Consider the following 10747-nt stretch of genomic DNA (forward strand, 5'->3'; position numbering starts at 1 on the left):
CTAGGAATTTCTCTTCGACAAGGAAAGGATACAGAGGCTCATTAAAGCCTAGCACTCAAGTCACTTAACTCTTGATTTTGCAGCTTAAAACCTTTTGAACAGTGCCTGTATTTTCATACATTAATTCTCAGTCAAAGCATTCAATTAAGTCATAATCTATAATGACCTATGCATGTAAGCATGAATTAAATACAATCTCTATCTGTGTATATATGACCTGATAAAAAAGATAGCTAGTACTCAGCTTAAACTCCAAGACAATGCTCATAAAATCTTTGATATCATGCCTAGCAGATAGTCACACTGAATTTTAAAATATTAAGTTAAAGGCAATAAACAAAAATAAAATAAAACACAATAGGCTAAGTGCCTAGTAAAATTGAAATAGAAAATTTGATAATTTTATGTATGAAATTAGATGATCTTTTACTGTGATCAGTGACTTTTTCTATATTGTGTATATAAAATTATAAAACACTACATTTTAACCATTATTTTTTATTTTATTTGGGTTTTAAGTGAGATAGGTTGCTATGTACTTCATAACTTGATTTGTAACACAGGCTGGCTTTCAACACACTACTCTCCTGCCGCAACCTTGTGACTACAGGCACACACCACCATGCCTGGCATTGGCTTATTGGCTTTATAGTCAGCAAAGTAGCTTTCTTCTCCACAGTTTGTAGCAAAACTGTACATTTCCCCCTGAACTAAGTCCGAGAATTAGTCTGCTGCCATTCCTGAAGTCCTACCTTACCAGAAGCTCAGGACTCTACAATTTACCTGGTGCCCACTGTATTTATTCTTGGCATTTCACAATTAGTTTGTCATTTTATTGCCATTGACCCTGTAAATACTCTGCATTATTTGTGCTTTTTGATCAAAGCAGAGTATGTGTGCAGCTCAAAATTGGAATGGAGATATTTTTTCTTGCAGTGACAGCTAAAGAACTAACAATAAGACTCTACAATCACAATGGCAATGAAAAAAAGAAGCATACATCTCAGAAAAACGGTTTAGTTACATTTTCCTCTCGTTTATTCTGAGGGGGGAATAGAAGGAAGAGAATTGCCCTGTCTGTATGCTAGTTTCTTTTGGGAAGTTTTATATAATACACATGTTAGGATCTATCAATCATCTAAAATAGCATTGGCGATACACCAAGCCCTTAAAATAATACTTGATGAAATTACATTATTTTTACATATTATTCATCTTATAGTTGACTAATTTGGAATATATATTTGGTAAATATGAGCAGTATATTTTATAGATTTAATTAAACAAAATCTAAAAAATTGGTTGCTGTTTACTAATAGATATATTTTATAAATTGAGATAGACTGTTATCCAATGAAAGGAAGAAAATAATTGTCCTACCTAATGAATCTACTATATTGACTACTTAAATAAGATCTGGAAGAACAAGAATCATGCTATCATTGAATAATATTTTTACAGCATAAATATATTTTATATTGCCATTTGCAATTATTTTTAAATTAGATATGTAATGAAAGGGTAAAAGTAATTCTATCAATAAACCTATTCATTATTGCTTCCTTAAACTATAGGTCTAAAAATATTTTTTTAGGTCTAAAAATATTGGTAGAATAATACCAGATCCTTTGGATTTACTTCACATGAGCATTAAAGCACAAAATTTCCCCTGAAGTTCTTTTAGTTCACTTATGAAAGTGTAGGGTATGAGCATTATAAACTTCCAGGAATCAATGGCTAATCAAAAAATAGAATAATATATGAAAAATCTATAAAGCATAAAGCTAACTTTAAATGTTTAAAATTCAAAAATCTACACATTCATGATCTTATCACTGCAAGCAATTTAAGAATAACAACTTCTGATATCCTATATAGAAAAGAGAAACAATTAGACTTTCCCATCAACATCAATGTGGATCATTGAGATAACTAGTTGAAGGTCAAATAATAACAAAGTTATGTAACAGAGCTAAATGTGTAACTAGCTCTACACACTAAGCACATGCTTAACACCTAGAAATAGTCAGCCAAATGGTCAAACACACATACACACACACAAATAGCATGTGTGTGTTTCTATGTGAAATAGAAAATAAAACTGTATTTTAGAACTAAACTTTAGTTAATCTAAGACTTGTAAATCTTTACTTGTCTAAATTATGTTCAGGGAAATAATAGTGCCTGATACTTGATTTCTTAGATTACAAAGCATTGATTTCGTACAATCGGCAGCATAATCAATGTAAATTTTCTAATTGATTCCATATTTTAGACAAAGGCTTCATTATATATAATTGCCGGTTGGAAAAAAAATTGCTGCATGTGGTAGAATATGACAAATCTGGAAGACCACATAGACCTAAGAAATATTTGGTAGAATAAGATTCACACCAGTATTTCAGTATTTTCTAATGTTTCTCTAATAAATCTAATAACCTTCTATTATTCTGTTTATGCACTTCCAGCATTTCAATTTTCCTGTTTGAATCGCAAGTACTCAGCTTTAAAAAATGACCAAATATGATTGATTTATGTTGCAGTGACACTAAATACAAACCATATAATTAGGTGTAAACATAGGTGTAGTGTACATAGGTTCAGTAGAGTATACATAGGTGTAGGAGCCCCTGCACCATGAACATATTTTTCTATATGCTATTTTCCTGATCTCATTTTATTGTTTGTAACTCCCATGAAATATGCTTTATTTTTCCATTTTTGAGAAAAGGACTTATCATTTTTGAATAATGGTCTTGCATATAGCCTAAATAGACTTCAAACTTAAAATCACCTTGTTCCTGAATGCTGCTATTAAGACCTCATAATTCACAGCCGTATTTCCCTCAGCTGCTTAATTCTCAGTCCTCCAGCACCAATGTTTCTAAATTATTTGATCTGTTTAAAAAAAACTGAAAGCTAAATCTACATGAAATGTTATGTGCCCATTTTATTGCCTTGGCAGGTTTTAAGGGAGAATGTCAATAATATCTTCAGATTTATAACCACCTGTTCAAAGCCTAGTGATAATAGTACAAAACAATATGTAACACAAACAAGAAGAGTTTACTGTGTAATAACGTGGCCACTATATTCAAAAGTACCTGCTTTCAGGTTTCAGGTTGTTCAGTACAGTTGGGTATATTATTTCACCTCCTTGCATGCTTCAGTTGGCCAATGTACAAACTTGGGTAATACTATTACCTTCTCATGGGACAGTTGTGAGGCTTAAATGAGAAAGCATATGTAAACCTCTTATACATGTGTACTATGTATTATGCAGCAATTTTCAATGAATCATGTCTACTATTATCATCATCCTTTATTATATCTTAAGAAGAATAACTACTTGCTAACTTGATCAAGTCTTCTTGATTCGATTGTAGGGAGCTGTACATAAAAACATTGAATGAGACTTGATTCCTGATCTAAAATAGGAGATATGTGAGTTTAGAACGAACTTTTAAAAAAAAGATGTGAACACAAGACATTTAGTTAAGGGCATTTACTAATAACATTAAAGAAGAAATGTTTTCGTGAAAATAAAGCAACATGGCCACTGTAGCTATGTAATACACTAATATTTTTGTCTGGACATTAGCTGACGTGGCTTTATAGCATTTTGTTGTTTTCAGTTTTTACACTCCTTGCACCCCAAAGCCTGTCATTACTGGATAATACATCTTTGAACACTCATGCTCCCTGCTGCGCTGCCAGTCCAACTGACTCATCTTCTGTAGGAGGCCAAACACACTACTCACACATTTTTTTTTCCTCTAAGGCCTGCCTAACTAATTACCGCAATAATTTTGGTTGCTTCCAAAGAGACTTCAACTCTTTTTCTTTTACGCATTTGTTCACTACTTTGATGAGAAATGTACTCCCTTTCTTGTTCCCCAGAAAATATCTTCTACTTACCATCCTGAGTAAGGAGAATGTTTAGAAACTTGGGATAGATGAAATGGCTGACTACCTAAACATTTTCAGTTTTTCTGCATGTTCCAGAAGAAACTTGATGTTAGGAGATGTATACTTATGAACTCATAAGGATACACTTTTGTATGACATTCAGCATATTAATATATGGCTGCTGTGTGAGAGTGCTGTTCTCAAAGCTTTCTGATAGCTACAGTACAGTTATGCATCATTAATATGCAATGACATTGTTAGCCCTTTAAGTGGACATTTGGAGTTAAATGAAAATACTACTAAAAGAAAAGAAAAATATTCCTGAATGTATGATTTAAAGTGATACAAAGGGCCATGAAGGCAGTTTGTGGGTCAAAAGGTTTTTCTAGTTCTTTTCTAATTAGACCAGGCAACCAATCATCTATGAATCAGGGTTACCTTAATTATAATACTAAACAGCAGCTAGTTGTATACAAGCGCTGTAACTTGAAAGTATCTTCAGAATAGTGTAGATGGCATAGACTTAAACATATGTTGAAAGAGAAATCAGCAGAACGATAAAGCAGAGGTGAATGCTGGGTAGTGGGACTCAAGCTCAGCATTCCAGCTCTTGTACATCTTGTTTGAAATCCTGCTCATACTATTCTAATTGCTCATTAAAATGCCTGCTAGAGGCCAGTCAAATGATGGTGCACCTTAAATCCTTGGTTGGCTCTAATGCTGAGTGTGTGAAATGGAGATTACTAGGCTGTTCTGCAGTTACGTTCTCTGCATGTAGAGAAATCTTAAAATATTTTTCGAAGGCAGTGACAGAGAGATTGAACATTAATTAGGCTGATACCTGGTGATTTTCTTCTGAGATTCAACAGTACAATACACAGGAAAAAAATGACATAGGTGTTTTATAATGATGACAAATGATAATATAAAATACAGTTTTCAAAATAGTTTAAAAGTATATTATAATGTTCACAACAAACAAGTAACATTAATTTATTATACCAGTATATATTATATTACTATGTGTTATTATATTACAATAATATCTTCATGATCCCAATATGTAGTCAGATTTTCACAGTTGGTTTGTGGCTACCAAGTTAATTAACTAAGTATTTATTTCATTAGACATTATGCTTTCAAGGACGCTCTACTAAAATATTCTCAACACAAGAGTTGTGTATTCTTGTTTCTTGAAGGATTCCACTTCTATATAAGTGAAGTGGCAAGACACGTGTTCATATACTAACCAAATAGTCTGGAGACTAAGGAGCCATTAGATCCTGGAACTTAATTATTGTTTAGCAGCAGGGCTCTGCAAACTGCAAACTTCAGTCTCAGGCAGCTGAAGACACTTCATGCTGGTGACTGATAATCTCTACTCTATATTCTCTTGGTTTTGTGCTTCCTTTATTTGAAAACGTATATGGCTTTTATCTGGTGAAACTAAAATGAACCAGGAAGATAGTGAGGATTCATTTAGCTTTCAGACTATTATTGAGGTTTGGGTATTTATCAGATCAGCCAAATTAAGAAATATCCCTAAACAGTTAAATTCCAAACAATATTGAGAACACTGCAAACCTAACAGAATGTTAAGAGTTTATATTTTAGAGGGGAAATCTACTGTCTTCTGTAGTGTCAGTGCTCATACTTCTTAAATTCCTAGCAGATTAGTGGCACATTGTCACAGGTATCCAGCTTAAAATTAGGGCATTGTTTTTTGCAATGCTGGAGATCAAACATAATGTTTTTTACATTCTAGGCAAATGCTCAGTTGCAGCCCAGGACCTTCAGTTTTTATTTCTGTTGCTGGAGAAATAGATATGTTCTTCTCAGGTAACCGTGTAAGCACAAAGAGGTACTTTGTGCTTCCTTGCATTAATCTATGAGAAAATATTTGGAAATTGGGGAGAAAACTGGCTGGTATCAGTAACATTTGACATACAATTTTCCTATTCATAATGATGCAATACTCTTGAATCCCTGCCTGGCATCCAGGAGGTTCTAAAAAAATCAGTTTTCAAGATCTTTTTCCTGTGAATTCATACTGCGTCAAAGACTATTATGTTATTACTGGAAAAAGTCAACACTGCATCCATGACAATTTTACATGGCAGAAAAAAGAAAGACAACAGATAAAGGGTTAACAAATTTCCATCTGTTTTGCTTTTAGAAAACCCCTATCAATGTTGTTGCAAACACCCCAATCCTACCTGGCCACTGCAATCACAGCCTTATTCACCTTCCGACATATGGGGCTTGAGTTGGGCTCGCTGAGGCAGATGATAGGTGCTATTAGGAGAGAAATGACGTGCACAGAGCACATAGTTTTTTCACTTTCCAAGAAGACCAAAAGAACAAATTTAGTGAATGAAAAACACAATTAAATACCCTATGGTCTACATCCTAAATGTATAGGGGGCAAAAAAGTCCCTACCTATAGGGTCGGGTAGGGAGTTGTAGATGATTTCCCAAAATAAAGGTGCCAAAAAGCATACTTCTCTTAAAGGGCAATATTGCGTGTGTGTGTGTGTGTGTGTGTTTATGTGTGTGTGTGTATGAGATAGAGAAAGAGAGAGAAAGATGATGCAAAAGAAATGAAGAAATAATTTTTCTGCGATGCATGTTAATTGCCCATTCTCATTGTCTTAATGTAGTCAACTCCAGGTGATGGTTTATGTATGTATACTGCATGAATGTTTTGTTTATCAGAGTGTATGATTTTATATACACACATATGTATGTATGCATGCATGCATGTATGTATATCATATATATATATATATATATAAACTTCTTATTGAAAACTTTAAATTCAGTCTTTATACGACATCTTTTTTCACCAATGTTTATATGACGTCACGATTGTCTGCAACAAGCTGGGAGTGCAGAGATTACTAACTGCGCAACATTTTCTCCCCCCCCTCCCATCAAGCATTTTAGTTCAATCCCATGTTCCCATAATGGACATTTTCTATGCTTATCCTATTTAAGAGGTAAATGGAAAGGGGAATATATGTTAAGGGAATCAGTTAAAGCTTTTTTGAATGGGGCAAACTGGTAAATGTTAATGAAGAACCTGCCAGGTACTTGCAGTGATTCTGAACTGAATTAAATAGCCTCTAACCGCTGATGTGGCCTTCTGTGTTTCTTGGAGGGGCTCTGTCACTTAAAATAAGGGGTCTCGAACATAGTGTGAAGTGTTTGTCAGCTTAGTCACCTACTAGCATCTAATAGGAAGCAAGGCGCAAAGGGCTCGACGCAGAAAAGAAACAGACGCATAGACATGTTTTGCAATGACGAACTTTATGTCGCACCAGGAACCAGCAACCTGTTCATGTTTAGCAATTCCGTAGTATGCTGGCAACACTGCTTGTCAGTTTAATCTGAGCAAAAAGACCAGGATAAGAGGCAGAACTGGAGACTATTCCACAATCCTTTACAAAATATAAAACTGTCGCCAAATGACTTAGGTAAGCTAATAAAAAGGCTCGCTGGATACCCTTAGACCATCCTCTTAAACTTACGTGATCATCAGCAGCGCTGTTCAAATTCAGCCAGCAGATGTTAGACCAAGACACAGATCCACAGTGTGTTATCTCCCAGAGTTAACGTGTGTTCACTGAGACCCGCCAAAAACGAGGGTCGGTTTTAATAAGAACATAATAGAGATCATTTGCCCCTCCGTTCAGCCCCGCTCCCATTACTTCAAGCTCTGAGCCTCCATTCCACTTAGCCCGAGTCCAATTTCTTAATATGGTGAACAGTTTATATACCCCCTACTCGATTGCACCGTCCTCAGCCCAACCCCTGGACCAGAGAACCCCCGCGTTCAGTTTTACTCCTCCTCCTTTCCATCCCTCCCTGCCCTCTTCCCCCTCCCCTTACTTCTAGAGACCCCACCCCAGTCTTACTCTCACAGCTTTTCCTGAGCGCGAGGGTCCCTTTGATCCTTGCTTCCCTCTAGCGCTTACATCTCAGGTATTCCAACCTCCTCAAGACTCCCGCTGCTTTTTTAGCGAAGCCTACGTCCTTGTCTCTTCTAGAGACCCCCAGCCTCCCCGCGATCTGAGCGCTCTGAGTCGCTCCCACCATCCTCCCGAACCAGTGTGGTCCTGCAGGGACCTGTCTAAGCTCCCTTACCTCATCCTTTGCCTAAACCATTAGGGTCTCAGCTAGTAATGCCGCCCGGGGGCTCCAACTTACCGCTAGCGTCCAGGAGGAAGACCAGGCAGGTCGCCGCGGCGGCAGCTAGACGAGAAACGGACTCGGCTGCAATCGCCCAGCGGAGCCCGCGGCAGTCGGTGCGCTGCTCTGAGCTGCGCGCCGCAACCTCGCGTCTCAGCAGACGGAAAGAAGGATGGAGGGAGCTCGGCGCGAAGGACAGCGCCGGCAAGTCGACCTCCTGTGGGCAACCTGCGCCCCCCGGAAAGGTTTGGCTGGTATTGTTTCACTATCCTACTCTAGCATAGTAACTGACACCTCCAGCATCTCCGCGCCAATCGCTTCTTCTTTCTTCTTTGAAGGCCCCTAACTAACTACACTATTCTAAGCGGACGAAGACCACCACCGGAGCACCACGACGATCTCCACAACGCCGACGACAAACGATGTTCAGAACGAAGGAAAGTTCATATGCAATAAGGTAAGGGATAGATAGGCCAAAGGAGCAACCAAGATAAACAATCTTGCTGCTCCAAGGGCTCAATCATTAAGATCGGTGCTCCCGAGGAAGCTTCCTCGGTGAGCACCAGAGCGCCTACCCAGAGCCGGTGAGGCTGCACCGGGCTCTTAGGCAAAACCAGGGATGAGGGGAGGAGCCAACGAGGAGCCAAGAATAGCCAATCAGTGCTCAGGGTTACAGTGCTCCGGGCCTGTTTGGACCAGAATCTTAGTGCGTCTGGAATCTGCTGGCAGGGAACTCTGAGACCCTGTGGCGTGGGTGGGGAAGTGATTAACTTGATTCATAAGGCACAGGGACCCAGGGAAACTGAGGTCGTCCTTGGCATAAATAGGAGATGGGGAGAGTCTCAAAATTCGACCCTCAAAGGTTCAAACTTTAGGCACATACTGCAGAGAGACAGATACACACACACACACACACACACACACACACAGAGAGAGAGAGAGAGAGAGAGAGAGAGAGAGAGAGAGAGAGAGAGAGAGAGAGATACAGACACAGATAGTAAAACAGGGAGACACAGATAGACAGAAGGACACAGAGAGATACAGACAGAATGACAGAATACACAATGAGACAGAGACACACAGAAACAAGCAGACAGGGAGACAGAAAAAGTAACATACAGAAAGAGGCAAAGAAGTAAGAGTTAGAGAGACAGAGACACACAGAGAGATAGAGATACAGACAGACAGACAGCCTTTAGTTTCTGTAACACACTTTCAAAGTTCTATAAATCTCACTGATTCTTGACAATTCTGAGGGTCTTCATTCCGACTCTCAGGCACTCCTCCGTCCCTCAGGAACAACTGACACATTGACAGGATCAAGCCTTAAAGGCCTCAACCCTGTTTGGTGGCTGGCTTCCTTACCCTTGCTTCTACTCTTAAATTCAAAGGGAGAAAAGAAAAATCCTCGACTTTGAAGACCTCAGAAGGCAGTTTTTAATTCCTTCTTGATGCCACACCATACACCCTGCTGAGGGCTTTGAAATAAACCATGAAGGTAGCTCTTTCAGCTCTCTCGGGGAACTGAAAGTATCTCCAACAGAGTTTAGCGTGTATGCTTAGTTGCCCAGCATCTGCAAAGGCTGTCAAGGCATAAATACAAAAGTAAGGTCAGGGAAGAAGAAAAGAAAAGAAAAAAAAAAAACCTCCCTTTTGATAACTGCTTGTCCACTCAGCTAAAACCCAGTAAGCAAAACTCTTCCCCATTAACTCTAAAGTGCCGCTGGTGGGGCAGGTGCCTGCTGTGTCCAGACTGCAGTGCAGAGGTTGATCCACCTCGCCAGGATGCCTCAGGTACATCAAAATCAAGCCTAGGAGTAGAAATGCTCCGGCAGAGAAAGAGGATAGAACAGAACAGAGTAGTTGTATATGTGTGTAGGGTGGGGTGGGGTATGTGTCTCTGCAGCGTGGACAGCTGCTTGAAGTAGAGACTCTTTCCTCAATGCTTAGAGGAAGCTGAATCAAAACAACAGATCGTGACCAGTGCAACTATTTGGGACCCAAGGACAAAGCAGTAATTGTATAGAAGAGAATGCAAAAGGTCTGTGTAGTGATTTGAAGGATCAAACCCAGAAAAATGCTGAAAGGAGGGCATCAGTCTGCAGCTATGGGACTGTTGACCCCAGTAGCTACAGAAGGTGGGAATAGAGGAAGAGTTGGGAGAGATGGGAAGAGTTAGGTTTCCTCTTCATTCTGGGTGCCCTAGTGCCAAATATTGCTCATCCTGGCTCTAACTGTATTGCAAGAAGGGAGTCTGAGGATGGAGATTCTATCTTTAATAAATTCGAACACTTTGAAAGGCCTTAAAATTCAAAATTTGTCCACCACCCGTTTTTTTTGTTTTTGTTTTTGTTTTTGTTTTTTTTGCCCAACACAAGGGAAAAAAAAAAAAAAAAACCCTTGCAGTTTGCTTGAAGCATCTGTTGAATGCTCCTGTTTGATGCTCGCGACACAGGTGGCCGTGACAGCGCTGCCAAGTCCGCAGACTGCACCACACTTTCATCTGTAGGATTGCTTTGTTAGTGAAAAGTATTTTATAAATACAAAAGAGAAAAGCGTATGTCTTCTTTTTAAACAAGCACTCATATTTTAAAACTCTCCACGCGTCTTTTTTTTTTTTTTTTTTTTTTATGCTAGCGACTGTGGA

At 38.6% G+C, this 10747-nt stretch overlaps 1 protein-coding gene across 2 annotated transcripts in view; it reads right to left on the reverse strand.

The window, feature by feature from the left end:
• Window positions 1-8677, reverse strand: part of Htr2c (5-hydroxytryptamine receptor 2C) — a 252455-nt gene extending 243778 nt beyond the window's left edge. For both annotated transcript variants that reach the window (XM_057759543.1, XM_057759544.1), the window contains exon 1: window positions 8119-8677. The gene's annotated coding sequence lies outside the window, so the exon portion shown is untranslated. The remainder of the gene's footprint in view (window positions 1-8118) is intronic.
• Window positions 8678-10747: the final 2070 nt, after the last annotated feature.

This window comes from Chionomys nivalis, chromosome X (assembly GCF_950005125.1).
Source record: "Chionomys nivalis chromosome X, mChiNiv1.1, whole genome shotgun sequence".
NCBI lineage: Eukaryota > Metazoa > Chordata > Mammalia > Rodentia > Cricetidae > Chionomys > Chionomys nivalis.